We start from the raw sequence: 22,643 nt of genomic DNA on the forward strand, positions 1-22,643 counted from the left end.
ACAAAAAATTAGACAGGCATGGAGGCACACACCTGTAGTTCCAGCTACTTGGAGACTGAGGCAGGAGGATGGCTTGAGCCTGGGAGGTCAAGGCTGCAGTGAGCTGTGATCACACCACTGTACGCCAGCCTGGGCAACAGAGTAAGACCCTGTATCAAAACAAAACAAAACAGAAACAAACAAATGAAAACAAACATGTCTGAAATTATTTAGAATGCTTTGAAAAAGAGTTTGTTTAGTCTGGTATGTAGTTCCGTAAAAGATGAAAATGTGAAACTGATGAAACTCACTTTTCCCCCCTGCTCTTTAGCAATGTGATGAAAGACATTTTAAATAAATCTATGACTCTTTAGGTCTTCCTCTTTTCAGTAAAAATCATTTAAGGCCCATTTTCTGGAAATAAATTCTGGGTAAACCCCACTCCCCTAATGGGATCCCATTTCTTCCTTTCCCAGAGGGCTGATACGTAGAATGAACACAGTCTTGGGATTCAGGCAGACTTGGGTATAAATTCTGCCTCTACCACTTCAAGACCATGAGGCTTAGACCATGTTCTCTAAGACTCAGCTTTGCCATCCATAAAATGAGTATGATAATGCTGACTTCATAAGGTTGTAGTAACGATTAGTTGCGAGAATATATGTTAATTAAGAAAAAAGTTCAAGTGTGAAAAATGCTTTTACATATGAATTTTTGGTATGAATAAGTTTTCATCACAGAGTTAATTGAGTCTAGAAATGATTTTGTTTGTTTTTTCTTTTTTTTTTTTTTTGTGTCACTTCCTCCTCCTTCCAGAAGGGTGCAGTGGGAAGCTGAGAAAGGAACTTTGGTTCCCTTATTTTAAGGTCCTGATGCTTAATGGCTTACCGACTGCATTTTTAAGATGTTGTTTCTCTACCCATTCATGTCTCTGTCTTATACATGTATGGTTTCTGTCAGGAATTCAACATTCACAAAAAAATGGCCCAGATATTATTTTTAAAAGGAACAAAAACCAAATAGGCCTTGCAGTTGTTACTATGGCAACCAAACACTCTCCTGTCGTTTATTCAGAAGTGAATTATTAATGAGCTTTGTCTGGGGCATAGTCAGAAAACACACCCGTTACTCTCCAGGGGAAGGTAATATGGCTTTTGTAGCAAGCAAGGTCACGGTGTGGAAAAGTAGGGGATGTTCTTGCCTCCTCATTCAGTGTGGGGAAGACCCAAATGAGCCAGCCATTCACATGGGAGCCTCTTCAGTGGCCAGAGACCCCACGTTCCTGCCATTTTGGGATTGCATAAAAAGCTGGGCCCCTCTCTGAGTCACTTTTCTAGAAGCAGCTTCTTGAGTCATTTCTTCCCCCACCCACCCCAGAATGATTTGACCCATTTCTTCTTAGGTAATTCTCTCCCACACATTAAGGCAGCCATCTTCAGTGATTGACCAGGATCAAGTACATATACCAGTTCCACAGGGGGTGAGGGGAGGTACCAGAAGATGGGAAAGGCAGAAGGTCTGTTTTTGCAGGTTACTGGGTGTGGTGGATGCCTGTAATCCCAGTACTTTGGGAGGCTGAGGCAAGAGGATTGCTTGAGTCTGGAAGTTCAAGACCAGCCTGGGCAATATAGCAAGACTCCAACTCTACAACAAATAAAAAAGGGGAAAAAAGATGTAAAATTTTGCCCCTTGTTCTTTTTTAAAAATGAAAAGCACTGCAGGTTAGTCACCAAGCTTCTCAGACAAGGTAATTTTAAGGAATTTTACTTAAGCTTTCTAAGTCCCAGTTTCCACGTTCGTAAAATGGGTTTAATAGTAGGACCACATTATTTAGGGGTGGTTGTGAGGATAAATGCATAGGAACTATATGAAGAAGTTCCTGGCACACATTAAGCCCCTTAGTATGTTAGCTATTGCTTATAAAATGGTTTATCCCTAAACCATATATTGATGTTTCTTGAAGGTTGAATCACCTGAAATCTGTTATGATTTCAAAATACAACCTTTTAAACTGATGGGTTTTTTGACTTTTGAAAAATATAAATTGATATTCTTTTGATTCCTTTCAAAAGAAAATGCTTGAAATCGCCATCTGAGTGATTGATATTTGATGCCTTTTCATCAGCACCTTTCTTCAGTTGATTGTTGATTTACACTTACATCCCTGAATTTCATTACAACAGTGACTGAGGGTGTCAATGTCTACAGGTATCTGGAAACCATATTTATTTTAAAAGACATCTTTTTTTTTCTGGCACAATAAAAGAGTGAGGAATGAGAGAAGACAAGATAGGCCTAAGAATTTAGATATTCCATGGATAAAAACCTGAGAGTGTGAAAGAAATATAGCAGGGAACATGGTTAAGGTTCAGAGAAAAGAAAACTGTCATTATTTTAATTTTATTTTTTTAATTAATTAATTAATTTTTTTTGAGACAGAATCTTCCTCTGTCACCCAGGCTGGAGTGCAGTGGCGCCATCTCAGCTCACTGCAAGCTCCGCCTCCCAGGTTCCCGCCATTCTCCTGCCTCAGCCTCCCCGAGTAGCTGGGACTACAGGCGCCCGCCACCACGCCCAGCTAATTTTTTGTATTTTAGTAGAGACGGGCTTTCATTGTGTTAGCCAGGATGGTCTTGATCTCCTGACCTTGTGATCCGCCTGCCTCGGCCTCCCAAAGTGCTGGGATTACAGGCTTGAGTCACCGCGCCTGGCCAACTGTCATTATTTTTAAAGTTTTGCTGTGCTCCTTGCTCCTGTGTCCTTTGTCTAAATTCTTCCAACTTTGATGAGAGAAATTCCACACAAAGTTTCACCCAGAGAACCTGCAGGCTCAAGAGAAAAATACTATTATAATAATATATGATGATATAAGATTGGTTAGAAGATGCTAAGGAGAATCCAAGCAATCAGAGAAAAATAAAACCAAGCTCTAGATCTTGGATGTAGCACATCTTGGGGAAAGATCAAGTCAGAAGAACAGATGGCCAGCCTGGCTCATTGTGGAATTGGTATTCTGAGATAACTTACAGGTTCCAAACCCTGTCGCTTTAAGGTGTTCTGAAAAAGAACATTTGACTGCTACCCAGGCCCCTCTGCAGGTTCTTCTGCCCCTAGGGAGAATGGGAGACAAAACACTACAAAACTTGCAGGCTTTAGAAATAGACAGACTAGCTGTGTGACCTTGGGGAAATTGCCTAACCTCTCTGAGCCTCAGTTTGCTCACCTGATAAAAGGGAGATAATATTTCCCTTTCAGGTTGTGATAAGGATGAAATGGAAAAACCATCTGACATGTGCTTGTCATAGATTATCAACAGCTGTTACCTCTCTTCAATGTACTGAAAAAGCCATCTATTACCCTAATTCATAAAAAGGAGGGGAGGGCAGGGATGGCTTGAGTTTGGACATTTTCCGGCCTTTCTCAATGACAATTTAGAATGCAGTGAGGGGAAAGCTTTTATTTTTAAATATTTCTATTTCACTGTCTCACTGGGTCACTCTGAGGCCTCTAGAAATTTTATTCTCTAGATATAGTATGATGTTGTCAGCATGTGAATACATTTTTTATCACTTCTTTAGTTTATCTTTGTATAAACCACATATATCTGGGAAATTTAACCAACTGCCTTTCTATAAGTGGTACCATATTTAGGCAGATGGTTACTTTTTGGGTACACAATTGTGGAGGGAACCCATCCTGCACTGAGACTCTGAGACCATGGGCTTCCCATGGCATCTTACTTACTGTCACTTCTCTAGGCTTTAGAGTGGTTGATTATTTGGTTTCTAAAATCCTTCTAAATTCTCCAAATTCTATGGTTCGAAGTCTTTGTGTAAGTGTCCAATAGAACAAGCATATAAGTGGCCAAACTTCTGTGATGATACTCCTTTCCCCCAAAGCCAGTGAATCTTCTGAACATTCGGAAATTGGGATACTGGTGGATATGCCACAGGGCAATTGCATGGGTAACTTCAACGAGCAAATAATCTTCAGTGATGAATCAATATCTTCTAATCCACTGAGCCTAAAGCTGAAACTGTCTGACATTCATTTAGGATTCTTAAATCTAACACGTACTTGTCATTTTGAATTATGGCCATCTGCTTTGCAGATGGCCTCTGAGTGGGTCTTTCTTATTCAAGAAGGAGGAGGGTCACATTCATTATTTGTACATTACTTTTTTAAAGATTCATGGGATTAAATGATGAAATCAGAACTCAGACAATCCAGGAGCAACCTGCGTGGATGAGAATAGTCATCGTCCGTATTCCACATGGGATCTGTATTTTCAGTTAAAATATTTATAGAATTATGGTGTCATTAAAAAAGTCATTCCCAGATCTCACTGACTTCGTTGATGAATCACCCACTCACCGGTTTAAGTTACATGTGGCAAGACAGCTTCTATTACTATTTTGTTTCTTGTTCTTGGATTCCATGAGGTATCTATGCTTAGCAACGTGATCCTCTCCTCTTTTATTCGCACTAGGGCAAATGTATTTCTCTTTCAAGCAACCAAAAAAGTCCTGACCGGAACAGAGGAGGCAATGGCAGGCCATTGCTAAACTTTGCTGTGTTGTGGCAGTACCGATTCTGTCCTTTTTATCTTGTTAACTGTCGGTACTCCAAACAGGCGAGTAGAACAATTGCCATCCCTTCAGCATGAAGAAACCCCATGGAAGGGATCTAGAGGGAGATGTCACACCATAGATGTACTGAGTGAGATAGTATCGTGGTGGCTGTTCCTCAAAATATCGGCACTGCCCTCCAGAATCCACCCAGATGACATTGATCAAGCATCTCCTGTAAGCCAGACACTTGGATAGGTACTGGGACTACAGAGATGAGAAAGACAGGGTATTTGCTCTTGGGTGGTTTATTCCATCATGATAGCAACAACTTATATAGAACCTGTTCTATGCCAGGCATTGTTTTAAATGCTTCACGTATGTTAGCTTGTGTGATCTTCAGAACAACCCCATGAGTTGGGTTGTTCTTACCATCCCTATTTTACAGACAAGAAAACTCAAACACAGAGAAGCTGGGTAACTTGCCCTAGTTACATAGCTAGTGAGGAGCAGAACCAGGATCCAAACCCAAGCAGAGGAGCAGACCCAGCAGAAGCAGTCAGTTCGAGTTGGGCTTCCCACCGGCACATTCTGCTTGTACTTTCCTTTTCTCTGATAATCCCATAACATCTTTATCTCCTTAAACCATACAGAATTTTCTTAGGCTTATTTCTTTCATAATAACCATTATAAAATAACAACAAAAAATACTTTTGACCAAAAAAGGCAGAAAAAAGGCAACACACATAACAAAATTAATTCACCCAGGCCCCATTACTGTTGTCATTTTCGTTTATGTCCTTATCTGTGTCAAACTAACATGGTGTTTTCAGGCATGCTTTTTTCTTTTAGGATTATGCTGGAGTTTTTCCACTATATTCTTTTTTGACATAACTTTTAATACCCTATCAGTTTGAGTGTTTTTCAATCACAGCTACACTGTACAATTGACTTAACTGATCCCTCACTCCTGGACATGTCTAACATTCCTCCATCATAACACTGTTGTGAACATCTTTGCATATATATTTTTTCTTTATGTCTGATAATTTTCTTAGATTGTGGTAGGCTTTTAACTTTTGTAGTGTGCAGGTGGGAAAAGCAGGATAAGTTATCAGATTCAGGTTCAAACGAAGCATTTAAACTTCTTTTACCCCTAGAGAGCTAGAAACAATAATACCTTAAAGGTCCTTTAGGAGGAATTTTTTTTTTTTTTTTGAGACTGAGTCTCACTCTGTTGCCCAAGCTGGAGTGCAGTGGTGCAATCTCAGCTCACTGCAACCTCTGCCTCCTGGGTTCAAGTGATTCTCCTGCCTCAGCCTCCCCGAGTAGCTGGGACTACAGGTGCCTGCCACCACGCCCAGCTAATTTTTGTATTTTTAATAGAGACCAGGTTTCACCATGTGCGCCAGGCTGGGCTTGAACTCCTGAGCTCAAGTGATCCACCCACCTTGGCCTCCCAAAATGCTGGGATTACAGGCATGAGCTGCCACACCGGCCTTAGGAGGAATGTTAAAACTTATGATTTGTCCTTTTGGAAATATCATGTATCTTCTTCCTATGAAATGGATTCATGATGTTCCATTATGAGTTAGCTAAACAAAGATTTCACTGGTCTAGTTGCCCCTGTGACCCACCTTGAAGAAGTACTCTGTGGAATGATGGGCAATGAAACACAAGAGGATCAGGAAGAAACCAAATAGGTTAAACAGAAACTCTGTAATCGTGAAAATATTGAGAGGTTGACAAGGAGCACAGGGAAAGCGCAGTATGAAATAAATGGCAAGTAAAGGTCCAACAAGTGGTGGGTGATTCAGTGAAAAAAGAGCAATGCATAGTGGTTTACCACAGACCTTGTAGGAACATGGAGCTGAGTTTGATTCCATTTCTTAGTTGCTGTGTCATCTTGCACAAGTTGTTCCATTTTTCTGAGCCTCAGTATCTTCATCTATAAAATGGGCATGTTATCATACCTGCTTCATAAGGTTGTTGTGGGAATCTAACCAATCATGTAAGTACAGAAATAGTTACTGTTTGATGGCTTTGGGCAGTGTACTGTATTTTTACAATTTCATCATCATTTTCTTCATTATCACTTCACTCAGTGGAAGGGGACTATGTGATAAGAGATCAGTATTCACTGTTGCAGAACATGAAAATCATCATAGTTTTGTGTTTCTGGGAAAGACAATAAATGAAAAGGTGCAATACGACATTTACGAAAAATACATACCCGCCTTTGTTTTCCTGAAGTACAAAGTAGGATCAGGTTGGACTTTCCCACCTGTCTTCTGAGGCAGACAAGAGCAGTTTGGGAGCCTGCTGAGGGGGCTGGTGTCCTCTGAACCAGCAGGGTAGGCATGAGTGGACAGGCTGTGACTCGTACTTTAATGTCCCTCTGATGTTTTTAAAAATTGACAGCTACTGATCATTCTACATGAAGATTTTTTTGGCTGTTCTTGGTAGGACTCAAACTCAAAGAGAAAGAAGGGGGGATCTTTATGGGTAAGGTAAATGGGATGTCGAGGCATTCAGCAGGCTTTGGATACAGTGGACCGAGGGCTGAAAGGCTATCTAGACTTTGCTCCTCTCCCCATCTTTCAGTTGGGTTTTCTTCTGGGTTGTCTTTCTTTCAGGCAGTGATGGGTTTTGACAGCCCAAGGCTTACAGCATCCTCAGAGCAAATGATTTCAGCAATGGAAAGTGCCTGTTTTCTGATACTTACAGGAAGAGGCCCAGAGAAGAGTCTCATTGGCTGGGCTTCAGCCACACCCACTCTTAGGCTCACCACTGTAGAAAAGGATTGCTCTGATTGGCCAGTCTGGATCACCGTGTGATGATGATCACGCGATGGGATGACATGGAAAAGGTGGCTGCCCAAAGAGATGCCCAAATGATGGAAATAAGAGAAAAGAAACAAAGGAATGAAAGGAGGAAAATATATGTGGCTACTGCAAATTCTTTAAAAAATCTCATAATTGAGTAACTTACATCTGAGCTCTGTAATACTTCATTCCAACTTAGTTTGTCAAGGTGTTTTCTTTTCCTTCTCTTTTCTTCTACCTCCATCCCCACATACGTGTAATTTTGTCAGATGTTGTGTTCTATCGTCTGAAACTTCAGCAGTCGCTGTAACTCCTGTTTCTTTAAGCCCAGGATGTCATTAGGAGCACAAAGCCATCCAGTGCAGCTCAACTTCTCCCTACAGATTCTAAAAATACCCAGAGGCACTCAAAACAAACAGCGAAGCACTGAGGCACTGCCCGTGCTCACCCACATGCTCGCCTCTTTAAATTGCCTTAGCGCTGTCACTATAGGGAGAGCCAGCAACTCAGGCAGCCCTTTATTTATTTATTTATTTATTTATTTTGTTTTTATTTCTATACCTCTTTATGCAGAAGAGATGAGGGGTTCCTGATGGGACAGAATTGATTGGAAGAAAGGGAAAGAGGGAGACAAACAGCAAAAGTGTTTGCACTGTCTTTTTGCAGCTCGCTATAGACCTGAACTAAGATGTATCAAGAGATCAGACCAATCTAGGGAGCAGCACAGATTAGCTGGGATTTAAAATAAAACTCTTTAACAAGAGATCACCTAGAATAACTCTCACATATGCATCCATGAAGAGGCCCAAGGACCACGTTCGGAGAAGGTTAGTGCTCACAATGACCAGGGCTACAGCCTGGCTTATTTTTCAAAAGCAAAGCAAAAGCCAAGGCCTTTTCCGTGGAATCCTTAGGTGGAGTCAAACCACCCAGGGCATCAGGGTTCTTATGTCAAGGAGGTGTTTCATTTCATAGGACTGCGGAGCCGAGGGTATAGGCATTGCATGCTGTGCATTTACAGTTTGAGAACTTGCCTAATGTTGGTTGTCTTATCAAACCAGTGAGCTCTTGGGTTTTTCAAAAGCAGGCTGAGGGATTAAATGATAAAATCAGATGGATTGTGAAAATATGGGAATCATAATAGGTACGACCTTTTATAGATTGCCTGGAACAATCAGGTGTCTGCTTAACATAATGAACCTGACCCAGTATCAGCGTGCAAGTAAAGTCTTTGCAGTTGGTGGTTAAATGGAATTTATTAGATATTGTTAGTGATAATCATGAAAAGGAGAATTTAAAAAGGCCATAGCTTCTAACCAACTCTGGGGATGTCTGGACAACATTTGTTTTGGGATTTACCATGTGAGTAATGGATTGCCCAGAAGTTGTTTTCAGAGCAACCTTTCAGTTGGCTGGTTTATGGCAGGATCCTGGGATTTAAATTAAAAAGTTAAGCCTTAAGGATAAGCATAAGTAAGTTCTTGGGACAGAATGTACTTAACATTGTTTCCATCCATACATGAGTGGAGGAAGCCTGTGTGCCCCGGACATATGCTTTTCATTGGGAAAGGTGATCAAATGTCTGTCTTCCTCTCTCCCTAGACTGATTCTCATGGAGGGTCCTTGGCATGTTCTCAAGCCTGAAGCAAAGACTTCTAAGCTCCCAAATTGCTAGGTGGTCTCTCCGAAGGAGTATGTCCAAGGCAGGGGTGCCATGCACTTTGTGGGTGGGAGTTTGCTTACCCAGGATTTCATGTCTGGCTTTAAAAAAAAAAATCTGTATTGCCTATTGAAATTGCATTGCCTAAACGTGGCAAAGGATTTGGAATAGTTTTGTGAATCGGGGCAGTCTAAAAATTTTATTAGTAATAACAGCAGCAGCAGCAACAACAAAGGCTATCATTTACACAGACTTCCTATGTGCCAGGCACTGCCCTCTGTGTCGCAATATTTTTTTTTTTTTTTTTTGAGATGGAGTTTTGCTCTTGTTGCCCAGGCTGGAGTGCAATGGCATGATCTCGTCTCACTGCAACCTCCACCTCCCAGCTTCAAGTGATTCTCCTGCCTCAGCCTCCTGAGTAGCTGGGATTACAGTCATGTGCCACCATGCCCGGCTAATTTTGTATTTTTAGTAGAGACGGAGTTTCTCCATGTTGGCCAGGCTGGTTTCGAACTCCTGACCTCAGGTGATCCATCTGCCTTGGCCTCTCAAAGTGCTGGGATTATAGGCATGAGCCACCATGCCTGGCTATGTGTCATAAATTTTAGTGGATTTAATTCACAGACAATGGAACTTCAGACTTACCCCTCCATCTTCTCCTTCCCATTCTGTGAGCTACATTTAGCCACGTTGGCTATGCATCCTTTCCAAGCTGGCCAGGTATTGCCAACTTTAACTGCATCCTTATAGACAACTTTTCATAGGCTTAACTGAAGAGAACCACAGGTTAAACATTAGTCTGGAGACACTCTTGCTTGTCACACTCTTGTTGCTTTTGTGAGCAGTAAGTTCGAGGCACAAGACTTATCAATCCAATTGAGAGCTTCAGTTACAGGCAGACTTATTTTTTCACCCTGTCCTTCTTGTCTCCAATGCATTGGAAAGGTTCTTAATCTTATACTAGGTGGTGCTTAGTTTTCATGAAAAAGGGCAGTGGATTTTTAGTTATTCCTAAAGACACAAATTGCTGATGTGAATAAGGGTGAGCGCTTTCAGAGATAAAGATTTTAACAAATCAGCGCAGGTTCGTGACAGTTTTAAGTTGCTTCAGACCAGCTAGCATCCATCTATCTATCTATCTATCTATCTATCTATCTATCTATCTATCTATCTATCTATCTATCTATATATCTATCTATCTCTATCTATCTGGCATTTCTTCTGTTTTCGGTGAACGATGTCTACTTTGCAGCCACAAGCTAATATTGCTGTCTTCCCAGGAGGGAGGGCCCTGGTGTCTTGTGTATCATCACCCAAACAACGTTTCAGAATAATCAGTCCCTAAAGTAACGTTTTGCAAAGCATCATGCCACTGCGATTTGAGCCTGGGCTTTAGGATCTGGGGGTTCTGCCTATTTCTAAATTTGCATATTGCTTTTCCCTTTCAGAATTTGTAGTTAGTAACTGTGGAAGGGCTTTTGGGATGGGAGGCAGAGGTGGTGCTGATTATGTTTCCAAGTGTAGAATCAATCAACTAGGCTTGGATTTCTGGGAGGTTGTGTGGCTCTGTATGGCTTTATTCTTCTGGCTGAAACTACTAAAGGAACCTCCAAGTTCCTGCACAATGCTGCTTCCATTTACCATGTGCAAGTATTTTTATTTAACAATGGCTAGTTAGTGAAATAGATTGTGAATCTGTGTTTCTTAAAGAAAAGCCCACACTGGGATAAAGAAAAAGAAGGCTTGCAATTTTCTAGATAAGTTAGAACATGTCAGTATGTAAAAGGAGAAAACAGAACAAAAACGATTCTTTTTGTTTAGGGTCTGAATTATCTGGATTTGACAAATACAACAGGCAAAATCAACTGAATATCAATCAGCATGAATATGCCTATTCAGGCCTATCTTTGCAGCTTACTTTTTAGGGGTTGTTGGGGGGTTCCTTTCTTGGTACCTACTCGATGATTTTTTTTTCATCTTGTGCGTCTTCCCTGGAAAGAGAATGAACGAAGAGAGCACAGACCTTGGCCATCAGGCATGTGTGGGCTTAAGTTCTGACACAGCCACTTAGCTCTCTGGTGCTGGACAAGTTCCTTAGCCTTTCTGAGCCTCAGTTATCTCACGAAAATAGAGTTGATCATCATCCCCCTTTGGTAACGAACAGATGGAATGGTGGGTGTAGAGCGTCTGTTACACAGTGCGTGCTCTGTGGCATTCATCTGGCTGACCTGCAGCCCACTCTCCGAGTTGAGAACAAACCAGGGATGATTTGACAGAGATAGCCAGTCCAATATGGGTCGAAACAAGAAAGTCGAAAAGGAAAAAGATGGCTACAGTCTCCTGAGACACATGGTTTCCATTCTATATCCCAACTTTACTGCTGACTTGCTGTGCAACCTTGGGAAGTTGCTTAACCCCTCTGACATTCAGTTTCCTGATCTGTGAGATGGGAATAATATTAACGGTTCCTTCCTCCTAAGGGTGTAGTCAATGTTAAATGAGTTAATGAGGATAGAGTGTTACATCAGTGCCCTGCACAATGGAAGGGGGGGCATACACCTATTTCTGCTTTATCATTCTGCTTGTCAGTTATTCCGATCTTCATGCAGACACTTGACCTGCCCATTCCTCAGTGGTTTTAGTACCAGCTGCATTTCTGGAAGCTCACTCCTGGCTACAAAGTGACCTTCAACCTCCAAGTGATCCAGGCTCTTCCTAGCAGCCGCCATCAGTGTGCAGGGGTTGAGGAAATTTGTCGAATGTGACATTGAGGATATGAGTCAAAGAGAGGGAGAGATGATAGATTCATATCTTGAAGCACGTGGAAGTAATCTTGTTTCTGTTGTTGCTTCTTTCTTTCTGAAGCAGATCCAGGTGTCTAAATGTAACCATTGCCGGCTTTAAAAAAAATCATTATTCACAATTGAAAGCAGATTTAATGTTAAATCAAGATGACTAATTATTCACATACACAAGTGGAAGCAGGATAATTTGGTTACAATTATAAAGATAAACATGTTAGTTTATAACCTGAGAATGACAGTGGCTTTGATCCTTTTGTCATTTGTATTTTTTGTCTTTTAAAAATTTTTAAAAATTTCAGACGATTTTAGACTTATAGAAGAATTGGAAAAATAATACATACAGTTCCCAAATTCTCCTCACTCGTATTACATAACCATAGAGCATTGATCGAAACTAAGGAATTAACTTTGCAACAATTGCTAGAATTTACTTGGATTTCATGTTTTTCTGATAATGTTCTCTCTGTGTTCTAGGATCCAATCCAGGGTCCTGCATTACATTTAGTTGTCATGTCTCTGTAGCTTCCTCCCATCCGAGATAGTTCCTCAGTCTTTCCGTGTCTTTTCATGATCTTGATACTCTCAAAGAGGACTGATCAGGTTTTTTTTTTTTTAAATAGAATACCTCTCAGTTTGGGATTGTCTAATATTTTCTCCATTTCTAGCTTTTAATTGACTGCACTAAACATACTTTACTGTTCAGGTCAAGGATCCAGTGACAAATAGGAGGTTTTAGGCCTAATAAATTGTCTAGATATTTCTGAGACTAGCCACGCTGGGTATTACTGATACTGGAGGTTAGGAGTATGGACTTTGGAGCCAGACAGCCTGGATTGTGCTCCTGGCTCTGTGACTTACCTGCTGTGTGACTTTGCAAATGTTACTTGACTTCTCTGTGCCTTCATGTCCTACTCTACCAATTGGGGATAATAATGGAATCAATTTCTTAGGGTCACAGTGAAGATCAAGTGGAAGTATGAAGTGTGTAGAACAGTTTTTCACAGGTGGTGATTACTCAGTATGTCTTAGCTGTTACCATTGCTCACCCTCCTCTGTGCCCTCGCCATCGCAGTCCAGGTGCAGTGACCTGCTGATGCCACTGCCCGGGTCTGCAAGTACTTGTGTGGCTCTGACCAGAGTGATGACTTTGCAGCAAGGCCCTGGGGCTTTTAGAAATGGTTCTCATGGCCCAACTGAAATAGCCACCTCAACTGGAGGGCCCAAAGCTTGGATGCTGGTACCACACGGGGGTTCCGTCTCCAGGGCCTCCTGCTGTGCTCAGCTCACCAGCCACCCACATCCTGCAACCTGCACCTGCAGCCATGAGATCCACTCAGAAATCGCCCCAGGCCCCCTTCTTCTACTCTGCTTTCCTGACCACTTTGTTCTGGGGGTTTTTGTCCTCTCACCTGGGTCTCCTCTCTTTCCCTCATTCCTCTGAATTGACGTGAAGCAGGGAACGACGATGATGACGCATTCTGCTTTTCTGGAAAGACTGACTGGGTTTGCTTCTCAGCCGTAATTCAGCTTCAGTCTGTGCTTCAGCGTCTTGGTATCTAAAAGAGGCTGATCATAGTAACAGTAAATATCATTAAATGTAATGAGGTTTTATTCTCTGCAGGGTACTACTTTATTTTTTAATTTTTTTTATTTTTTGTTATACAATTTTTATTTATCTGAAAAATCCATGTCACACAAAGACAGTCAAACAGTAAGTCCTCACTTAATGTTCAAAATAGGTTCTTGAAAACTGCAGCTTTTAAAAAATGAAACAATGTTGCTATATGCCATTTAAATACCTTTTGTTTGTATCAATTAAACTATGGTAAAATTCATTTTCTTAAGCAATATGTTGCTTCACTCACAGTTACAGCTTCTAAGAACCTGTCGACATTAAGAACTGACTATACACATATGTGATTTATATAGGTATATGTATGTGTATCACTTTACACATTTATATATATATATATATAGATATATCTCAATGACACAGTCCCAGCAGGCTCCCTACTAAGTATAAGACAAAATTATAAGGTAATAGTTATTAAAAAATAAGATAATAGATGGCTTAATATTTGCTTAGCAGTGTTCTAAGCTCATTAATGACAAAGGGCATTTAAAAAATCTAGAAGGTGAGTAGATACTTTTAACCAGCGGTGTCCAACCAACCCTTTGAATGAGAGGACTTTTTTGCTTATCTGTGGTGATGAATATCATGAAAACTATACACAAACGCTTTTTCTTTTTAGCTCGTCAGCTATCATTAGTTTTAGTGTATTTTAAGACAACGTTTCTTCTTCCATTGTGGCCCAGGGAAGCCAAAAGTTTGGACACTCGTTCTTTAAATTGGGGGTTTGGCTACTGTCTCGTCTATCTTCAAATTGTAGGGCTCTTTTCTTTGCTCCAGACAGGTGACCAGATCCAGGGAGACCAGGTTTCTGTAGTTCTCCAACGTCACATCACTATTTAAATTCTGCTGGGCAGGGTCCAGGCATTTCCACTCTTCTGGAGAGAATTCTGTGGCCACATCCCTCAATGTTAAGAGCTCCATTTCTCGGCTTCAGGGGCGTCCTCAAGTCTTAGTTATAAATCTTTCAATGCCAGCAGGTCACAGAGCAATGGGGGCTGTGGCAGAATCACCTAGGCCTCCCCGAGCAGAGGACACAGGGCAGTGAAGCCCTAACCTGCAGGACACTACTTTAAATGTCACCTCTATTATATTATTGAATCTTCATCACAACTGTATGACATAACTACTAACATGATGCCACTTCACGGATGAGGAAGCTGAGAAACACAGAGTTTAAATAACTTGCTCAGGATCACACAGCTAAGACATGGAGGAGTCAGGATTCAAACTCAACCTGGCTTTGGAGCCGACATTCTTAGGTACTACGTGTGAAGGTTAAATAAGGTAATCTGTGTGGAGTACTTAGCAAAGTGCCTGGCTCAGAGTTAATACTTTGAACTTGAGCTATATTAATCCCATGATCTGATTTCTGTTTCCTCTGCCTCCTGGTATCTATGACTCTGGGATACTGTGTTAATCATTGACCCAGTGCTCTGTATCGTGGCAATGGCTCCTTGCCCAGTTCTCAGACAAGTATCCCCGTTGCCCATGCTGCGTTAGCCCTACCACTCCTGCCCAGCAGATGAGGCACCCAAAGGCCCTCACCTTGTTGCAGCACGGCCTGCAGCCCTCTCCCTGTTTCACATCTACTCATTTTCTGGGGTCTTTCCTGTGTTCCCATTTAGTTTTACCTCGTACCTCAACCTTTGCTTCTGCTTCTGTCACCCTTGTTTCTACCTTCTGCTCTCACCCACAGCCTGGCCTCACCCCCTCCCTCAACCAGCTGCTCCCCAGCCCTTTGCATGGTTCCTGGGACCTGTGGTTTGGCACAGTCTAGGGGCGGATGATCGTGACTGGCATCTCTACTGGGTTTGTCCCACTCACGAGGAGGCCCAACCCGGTTATGGAAACAGCAGCACTTGGTCATGGGTCTTGGAAATCTGCTAGAGAGGGTGCCCCAGTGTCCCATACGTGGCTCAGGTCCTGCTCTGGTGGGTCTCAGTGCTTCTACCATGTGCTAAACAAGTTCGAGCAAGTTACCTAAATCCTCTGTGCCTCAGTTTCCCCATCTGTAAAATGAAGATCCCTAAAAATACCAACCGCACAAACTTATTTTAAGGATTAAATGAATGAATTCAAATGAAGGGCTTAGACTGTTTCCTGATGAAAAATAGTTATTGATTATAATTCTAAGAGTTGTTGATTATAATTACAAGAATTATTGATTATAATTATTGGTTGTGGATTCTTGCTTTGAGTTATTGATTATAATTTATTATTGTTTATAAGTGCTATTGATTATAATTATAAACTATTGTAATTGCCTTGATGATAATTATTGCTATGATAATAAGTTATTGATTATAATTCTTACTATGACTGAGACTTTATTGAGGCCACCCAAAGCATCATACTCATATTTGTGGCTCGTCCTATGCTAGGCCCTTCCTGGTTATTGAGAATAAGTTTGTAATAATCATCTATGAAGTTGAGGATAAATATCTCAAATAAATTATATGGAGTGTGTACTTGGGAGATACTAAAAGAAGCAGAAAAGTTAATAATCTGGCTTTGGGAGTTGTCATGTGGCTAAATGCCCAGTCCCCAGAGCCACCAAAGCAGGAGAGAGGGGACCAATACACATGATGACGCCATAAGAGAGCAGAGCAGAATGAAGCCATCAGCTAGATGGCATGAGTTGTTGATGAAGGCTCTGTAAGTGAGGAGGGTCTGGGTCCAGCTGAAAAATGAGTGAAAGATGCATCTGATCCTAAAAGACAAGAGAGGCCAAGGGGCAGCCTTGTAGTTCTCTTTACCAGGCAAACTTCCTTCCCTTGCCCTCATCGCTTCTCTGCTTTCTCTCCAAGTCACTTCTTTGTTTACTCCCTTCTGTCTTACACTGCACCCCCTTTTCATAGTTGCAGACAGTGGTGAAGGCACCATGACTGATGGGGGAGCCAGCTGCTGGGCCAGACCCCAAGGCTTCTTCATGCACTGTCCAGGAGTATTAGTGGCTTCAGAACTCTCGGCTACTATCACTTTGTTTTGCATTTGCTTTTCCAATGGAAACAATTTCAGACCTGTAGCCTGGTTGAGTTTCAAGATCAGGTAGAATAGTGCTTCTTACTGAAACTCTCATGTGTTTAAGAATCACCTAATGAGGTCACAGAGTCTCCCTTTGCAAAGATCTCAAGGCGTCATGGGTGTGTTCCCACCGCTGGTGGTACTAAGGGAAACGAAGTCACAGGTGCAGGTTTCAATTCTCAGGGGATCCATCAGCTTCACTTTGCTCCACTGTTGTAGACTGCCCAGTAGCCACTGGTCACCAAAGTCATTGTAGTTGACAGATGGTGGCAGGGGGATGAAGAATGTGAATAACCAGTAAAACCTGAGAGAGGAGGTTCTGAGGGCCCAGCTGGACCCTGGTGGATACTTGTCTGTGTCACTAGGAAGGGAGGGAATGTGGATTGGAGCCAAGTTGGTGCCGTATCAAAGTCATGAGGGGAGCTCATAAACAAGAGGCAAATGAAACAATGGGAAGCAAGGAAATGGGACTTGGGAGTTGGGAGTTTCAGCGGTAGGTGAGACAAGGTGGGTTGCTTTAGGATGAATGAGGCAAAGGATTCTCACTGAGGGTAGCCACCTGGCCTACAGGTGGTGGACCAAAGTGAACACAGATGAGTCAACTCCACCCATCGTCTCTGCAAGAAAACAGCTCAAAACTCACCCCATGAATGACAGTGGAAGATGCCACCCTTTGGGACTCTGTACCCTGGCAGAAATGTTATGATTTATCCAAATAAGCAAGGCAAGTTTTCATATATTTCATGTATTCTTGCATATATCTTAGCCATCTTTTCTCTCCCTGGGCCACTCAGCATGTGCAGCTCATGCTTTTCTTGGCCTGGGAAGTCATGGAAATTCTACCTGGCTGCTGCGATGCTGGGGAGGGATACTCAGCAATGGGAATTTCACTTCCTGCCCATCCAGTTCTTCTTCCAGACACTGCCTCCAGTGAGACAGCCTCTCACATAAAATGGAAAGAGTTCTCACCTCTTCCTGCACCTGCTCTCATTCCCCCTGCTGAGCTCTCCTCTTCACTGTTAGCTCTCGGCGGGAGCTGCTCTCTACCTCCTGTGAAACCAGAGTACAACTTATAACACTCACTCTGTTCTTTGGGCTTCTCCTCCAACCCATATGTACCCTCTGTCAGGCTGCTGAGTATTTGCTAAGACCCCAGTCTTCTTTTCTCTTGGTGAGGCACAGTTACCCAGTCACCGCTGTCCTTGTTCACTTGAGAGCTGAAGTAACGTAGGTAGTTATTTCAGAAGAAAGAATTTGACTCCTTCCTTGAGGAGGCTTACCAGGCACTGACAATGTGCCGCCACTAAAGGTACCTAGGAAGAGGTAGAGGAATATTCTGTGGTCACTCCTGCCTCATCACTTTCCCTAAAGAGAGTGAGCTCTGGAATCACATAAACCTAGCCCCAGTTCTTAGAGGATCACATGCTTGACCTTCAGCAAGGCCAAACCTGTTTCCTCAACTGAAAAATTGGGCAAGTTACACTGTACTTCCACGTCAAGGTGTTGTTCAGGTTAAATTGGATGATCTGTATAAAGCCCTTGCCTGGCTGATGGTTAAGTGCGTCATAAGTATTAACAATTATTATGCTGACACCTGTGCTACAGGCTATTGGAGGGTCACGTATACTTTTCCCTCCATGCCTTAGCCCACATTATTCTGCCTGAAGCATCCTCTCTCTTCACCTCTTCCACCCAATTTTGTGAGTCTGGTAAGTTTTACTTTACCTTATCCCAAATTCTTGATTTCTGACCACCAGATACTTTATTCCTATATGGACTGTTTCTTACTTGACTGGCTAGGGATCCTTATATTATGATTTTTGTTAGCATCAGTTATGTTTTTGAGTTACTGCCATGCTATCCTGCCCCAGCTCCTGCCTGAATACATACACCTTTTCATCGACAATGATGATTGGTTCTTAGAGGGCAAGGTCAGCTTTGTGTCACTGGCAAGGCAGAGCATAGGAGGGAGTCAATAAAAATTCAGAATACATGTACTGAATCTTGAAGTAGAAATTCCAAGTTCCTTTTAGGGATGTATATGTGGCTGTGTCATTCTCTGGTAGGTTTGAAGATCTCATGTTTGGGACAATGCTCTGGTAAGCATCAACAAAATGTTAGACCATTTAGCTTCTTTATCCCTAAGGCCCCATGGCTTTTTATTTCCGACCTCCAGCATGAGTTTCCATTCATTCTTTTTTTTTTTTTTTTTTTGAGATGGAGTCTCACTCTGTCGTCCAGGCTGGAGTGCAGTGGCACAATCTCAGCTCACTGCAAGCTCCGCCTCCCGGGTTCACGCCATTCTCCTGCCTCAGCCTCCTGAATAGCTGGGACTACAGGTGCCTGCCACCACGCCTGGCTAATTTTTTGTATTTTTAGTAGAGATGGGGTTTCAACGTGTTAGCCAAGATGGTCTCAATCTCTTGACCTCGTGATCTGCCCGCCTCGGCCTCCCAAAGTGCTGGGATTACAGGCGTGAGCCACCGCGCCCGGCCTCCATTCATTCTTTATACATTTTGTTTTGCTTCAGTTTGGGAGTAGGAGAGAGCCTCAAGGTGTCTGGTGGGGAACCTGGAGCTTGGTAAGCTGATTCTAGCATGAGGATGGAAAGGTACAACACTATCAGACCTCATGAGTGATGCCGAAATATAACTTGTAATTTTTATACTGAAAGAGTGTTCAATCTCTCACCTTCCCTCACCTTGAGTTATATGACAAAAGGGCCTCTTTATTACTTTGATCTCTAGAGCCCCCAGTCTCTGGGAAGGTGGTGGGGGAAAAAAGTCCATTCTGGGATGCATTATTTTTGCTGCCCACACACTATCCACTCCAGAGCAGGACTTGATGTTTTGAGACCCGGGAGAAGCCTTGGGATGGGAAAGCAAGCAGCATGTATAGTATGCACTCTCCCAGACTTGTGCTTTTCTATAATTTTAATGTCTTCTCTCTAGGCAGTGATTTGAAGTGGAGCTTAATTAAAATCAGGCAAGAGGTTTAGAAATGGAACATTAAAAATAGAAAGGTACAGTAATGGCACTGTCCATCCCCACCCCTGTCATAATGTCAGTGCCAGGGCTCTGCACTTCATGTTGCTTCTCCAAGTGGTGCTAGACAAGACCTCTGTCCTCATCTGCTTTCCTACACAAAATGGCATATCCCAGGGCAAGCTGACATGCTCTGGGGGCCAAAGACGTGTCAGGGACATCACGACTGGGCCTGAATCTGCCCCAACTGATAGCTTATGTGTATGCATCATTGTTCTCTGTATCTCATTGTTTCAGTGTGAGGCAACTAAGCAAGCCTGCAGAGCTAGGAAAAATAAAACAGGACAAGAATAAATACCTCTGACTTAAAATAGAGATGACAACTCTTGCTGCTCCTTGCAGCAGTTGTTTAGTAGAGTGGGAAAAGCAAGACTACGTGAGCTTGAGAGATTACTGAACTGGATTTTACTTTCTTTATGTGTAGAATGGATATCAAAATACCTACCATATAGATTTGATGATAATCAATAATAATGACAGCCATAATTGATTGAGCATGACTTCAGGCCAAGCATTTTTTGAAAGTCTTCAGGAGGTAGGGACTATGATTATTCCCATTTTGCAGACCAGGAAAGAGAAGCTCAGAGAGGTTTAGTGACTTTTCCAAAAATCACACAGCGAGGAAGTGGTAAAGCAGGACTCAAACCTGCAGCTGACAAGCTGTAAATTCTGTGTTGTCAGTAGCTCAACCATACCTGAGTAAAGATTCAGGGAAATCATACAGCTTTACTCCAAGTGTGAAATGAATGTTCCGATGAATTGAAAGATGATTGTAGGGGGCACATTAGATGATTAGGGGGTGCATTGATGAGGGATTAAATCATGTCCTATCATGGGGTGAGAAAATTATTCTTTTTAAATTTTCTTTCAATCTTTCTGAGTATGACAAGGATTAAACTTTGATTAAGTGGTGTTGTGCCTTCAACACTGTCTAACACTTTTTAACCTCCATTTTTAACAAAGAGAGAGCAGATAGCAGAGGCTTAGCAGACAATAAGATCTAACTAGTATTCAATAAAAATGGTTTTAGGTCATATTCATTTTCACTTCCACCTTCTATTGATGGCAGGTGACACTGGATTTTTATTGATAGAGTGATGTAAAATTTTGTCTTAGAATACACTTATTGGAGTATGGAGAATCAGTCAGTTTTCAACATTATTACAGAAATAATACTAGAGGTAGTGTTCAGATAGGGCAAAAATAGCAGAAGCTGAACATGAATGAGTCAAGCATGAGAAATGCTGTGATAGCCTGTGAGCAGTTTTCAGCTGATGGTAGCATGTGGATCATAATAAACGTCAAGGACAGAGTGAAGGAAACATGTAACTCTCTCTTCTGATCTCTTAATAGGAGAAAAGAAATGAGCTGTTTATGAACTAGATGAAACAGTCTTTCCTCTGACATTTTGGGTATGAATTTAGCCTGTTCTGAAGGCTGATGGGTAAAGCAGGGATTCGGGAAAATGGAGTTTGCTTTGGTCTTCATTGAACCATAGAAGCTGAGTGCTGGGGGTGGAACTTAGGCTCAGGGTCAGATCCTGTGTTAGATACATGAGGATCCAGATGCAGAAGGCATTTCCCCAAGGTCATTCTGGCTGAGAGCAACTGCAGTGTGAATAATGATTTCATCCATTTCTGGGTCAAGTGCCTTATCTTGAGTCTCTGTTTCCCACAACAGCCACCAGGCATGAACTGGCCCATGTAAAACCCAGATAGCTCAGGGTCAAATCTACCAGTCGTAGGTGCTCACCAATGCACTGGCACTGCACAAAGCACCATGCATTACAAAGAAATGCTTCCACAAAGAGAAGGAAGTAAATAACTGTCTTCAAACTCAAGGAGCTGATAGGGTTATGCTATATGATTTTTAGCCTTAGATGAGTATCATTTGGAAGGTAAGTAGCAAGTCTGCTATAATAGAGTCAGTTAGGAAGGTCCTCCCAGGAGTGAGAAGCCCTGTATTAGTCAGCTTTGACCAGGTTCTGCTTCAGTAACAACCACTCCCATGTTTCAGTGACTTCCAACGATAAAACTTTGTTTTTTGTGTCTGTTACACATTGGTTGCAGGCCAACTGCATACATTTACCAAAGCTTCTTCATCTAGGACCCAGGCTGAAGAAGCAGCCAGGGCCACACCTCTCTTAGAGCAGAGGGGAAAAGAGCAATAGCAGAACCATGGGGAAGTTCCTAATGCTTCTACTTGGAAGTGGCATGTGTTACTTCTGTTCTGTGTAGTTTGGGTTCCTAGGAGCAGATTTTAGGACATGGCTTCGAACTCATATGGATTTTTAGGGAGATACAGGAAACACCAGTTGGGGAGTTGAGAAATGAGATAAGGCAGGCAGTCAGGAGAACATGCGTTATTAAGCTAGCTACCACTGTGGGCAACTCCAGTTCAGTCCAATGGAGAAGTTCTGGAAAACAGGGCAAATCATGTGCCTTAGAATTACCCTCTTGAGGAATAAGGGAGCTGGTATATTTACACAACCAAACCTTCCAGACATGGGTTGAAGGCTACTCCTGAGGAGTTTTAATTTCCCAGCACTTCCAGCCTGTGTGTACACACACAGAGTAGCCTTCTAGCTTCTGAGAAAGCACTCAGACAAAGAGATAGATGCTGGCAGTTGCAAGCTGGCTGGAGTGCATTAGAGGGACAGGGAGGAAGGACATGGGTGGGGCACTGAGAGCATCTGAGACATGTTCACATTTCTTTGTCCAAAGGAATTCACGTGGCAAAGGACGTCTTCAGGGATAGAGAAGTGTAATCCTCCCACAGAGGTGCAGCAAATACTTGAGAACCAAAACATAATTTGCAACAGGCACCGAGCCCTGATTCATAAGTGTAGTAAACTCTAGTTGACACAGTAAATGTAATAGATGGTTAACTGAGAGCTACCATCCAGACGGGGTTTTTGACCTCAGCACTATTGATGTTTGGGGCTGGCTAATTCTTTGCTGTGGAGGACTGTTCTATGCATTATAGCATGTTTATTAGCATTCCTGGCCTCTGCCCACTTGGTGCCCATAGCCTCTCTCCCCTCACCTCATAATTGCGACAACCAAACATGTCTCCAAATGTTGCCAAGTGTTCCTGGGGGGCAAAA

General features: G+C 42.3%; 1 protein-coding gene across 2 annotated transcripts in view; it reads left to right on the forward strand.

The window, feature by feature from the left end:
* Positions 1-22,643, forward strand: part of SLC1A2 (solute carrier family 1 (glial high affinity glutamate transporter), member 2) — a 173,239-nt gene that overhangs the window by 30,579 nt on the left and 120,017 nt on the right. The window contains exon 2 of one of the 2 annotated variants that reach the window (XM_011965516.1): positions 17,064-17,217. The exons of the other annotated variant lie outside the window; for it this stretch is intronic. The gene's annotated coding sequence lies outside the window, so the exon portion shown is untranslated. The remainder of the gene's footprint in view (positions 1-17,063; positions 17,218-22,643) is intronic. 2 annotated transcript variants of the gene reach the window in all.

The sequence above is a fragment of the Mandrillus leucophaeus genome, unplaced genomic scaffold (genome assembly GCF_000951045.1).
Source record: "Mandrillus leucophaeus isolate KB7577 unplaced genomic scaffold, Mleu.le_1.0 Scaffold73, whole genome shotgun sequence".
In the NCBI taxonomy this organism is placed as follows: domain Eukaryota; kingdom Metazoa; phylum Chordata; class Mammalia; order Primates; family Cercopithecidae; genus Mandrillus; species Mandrillus leucophaeus.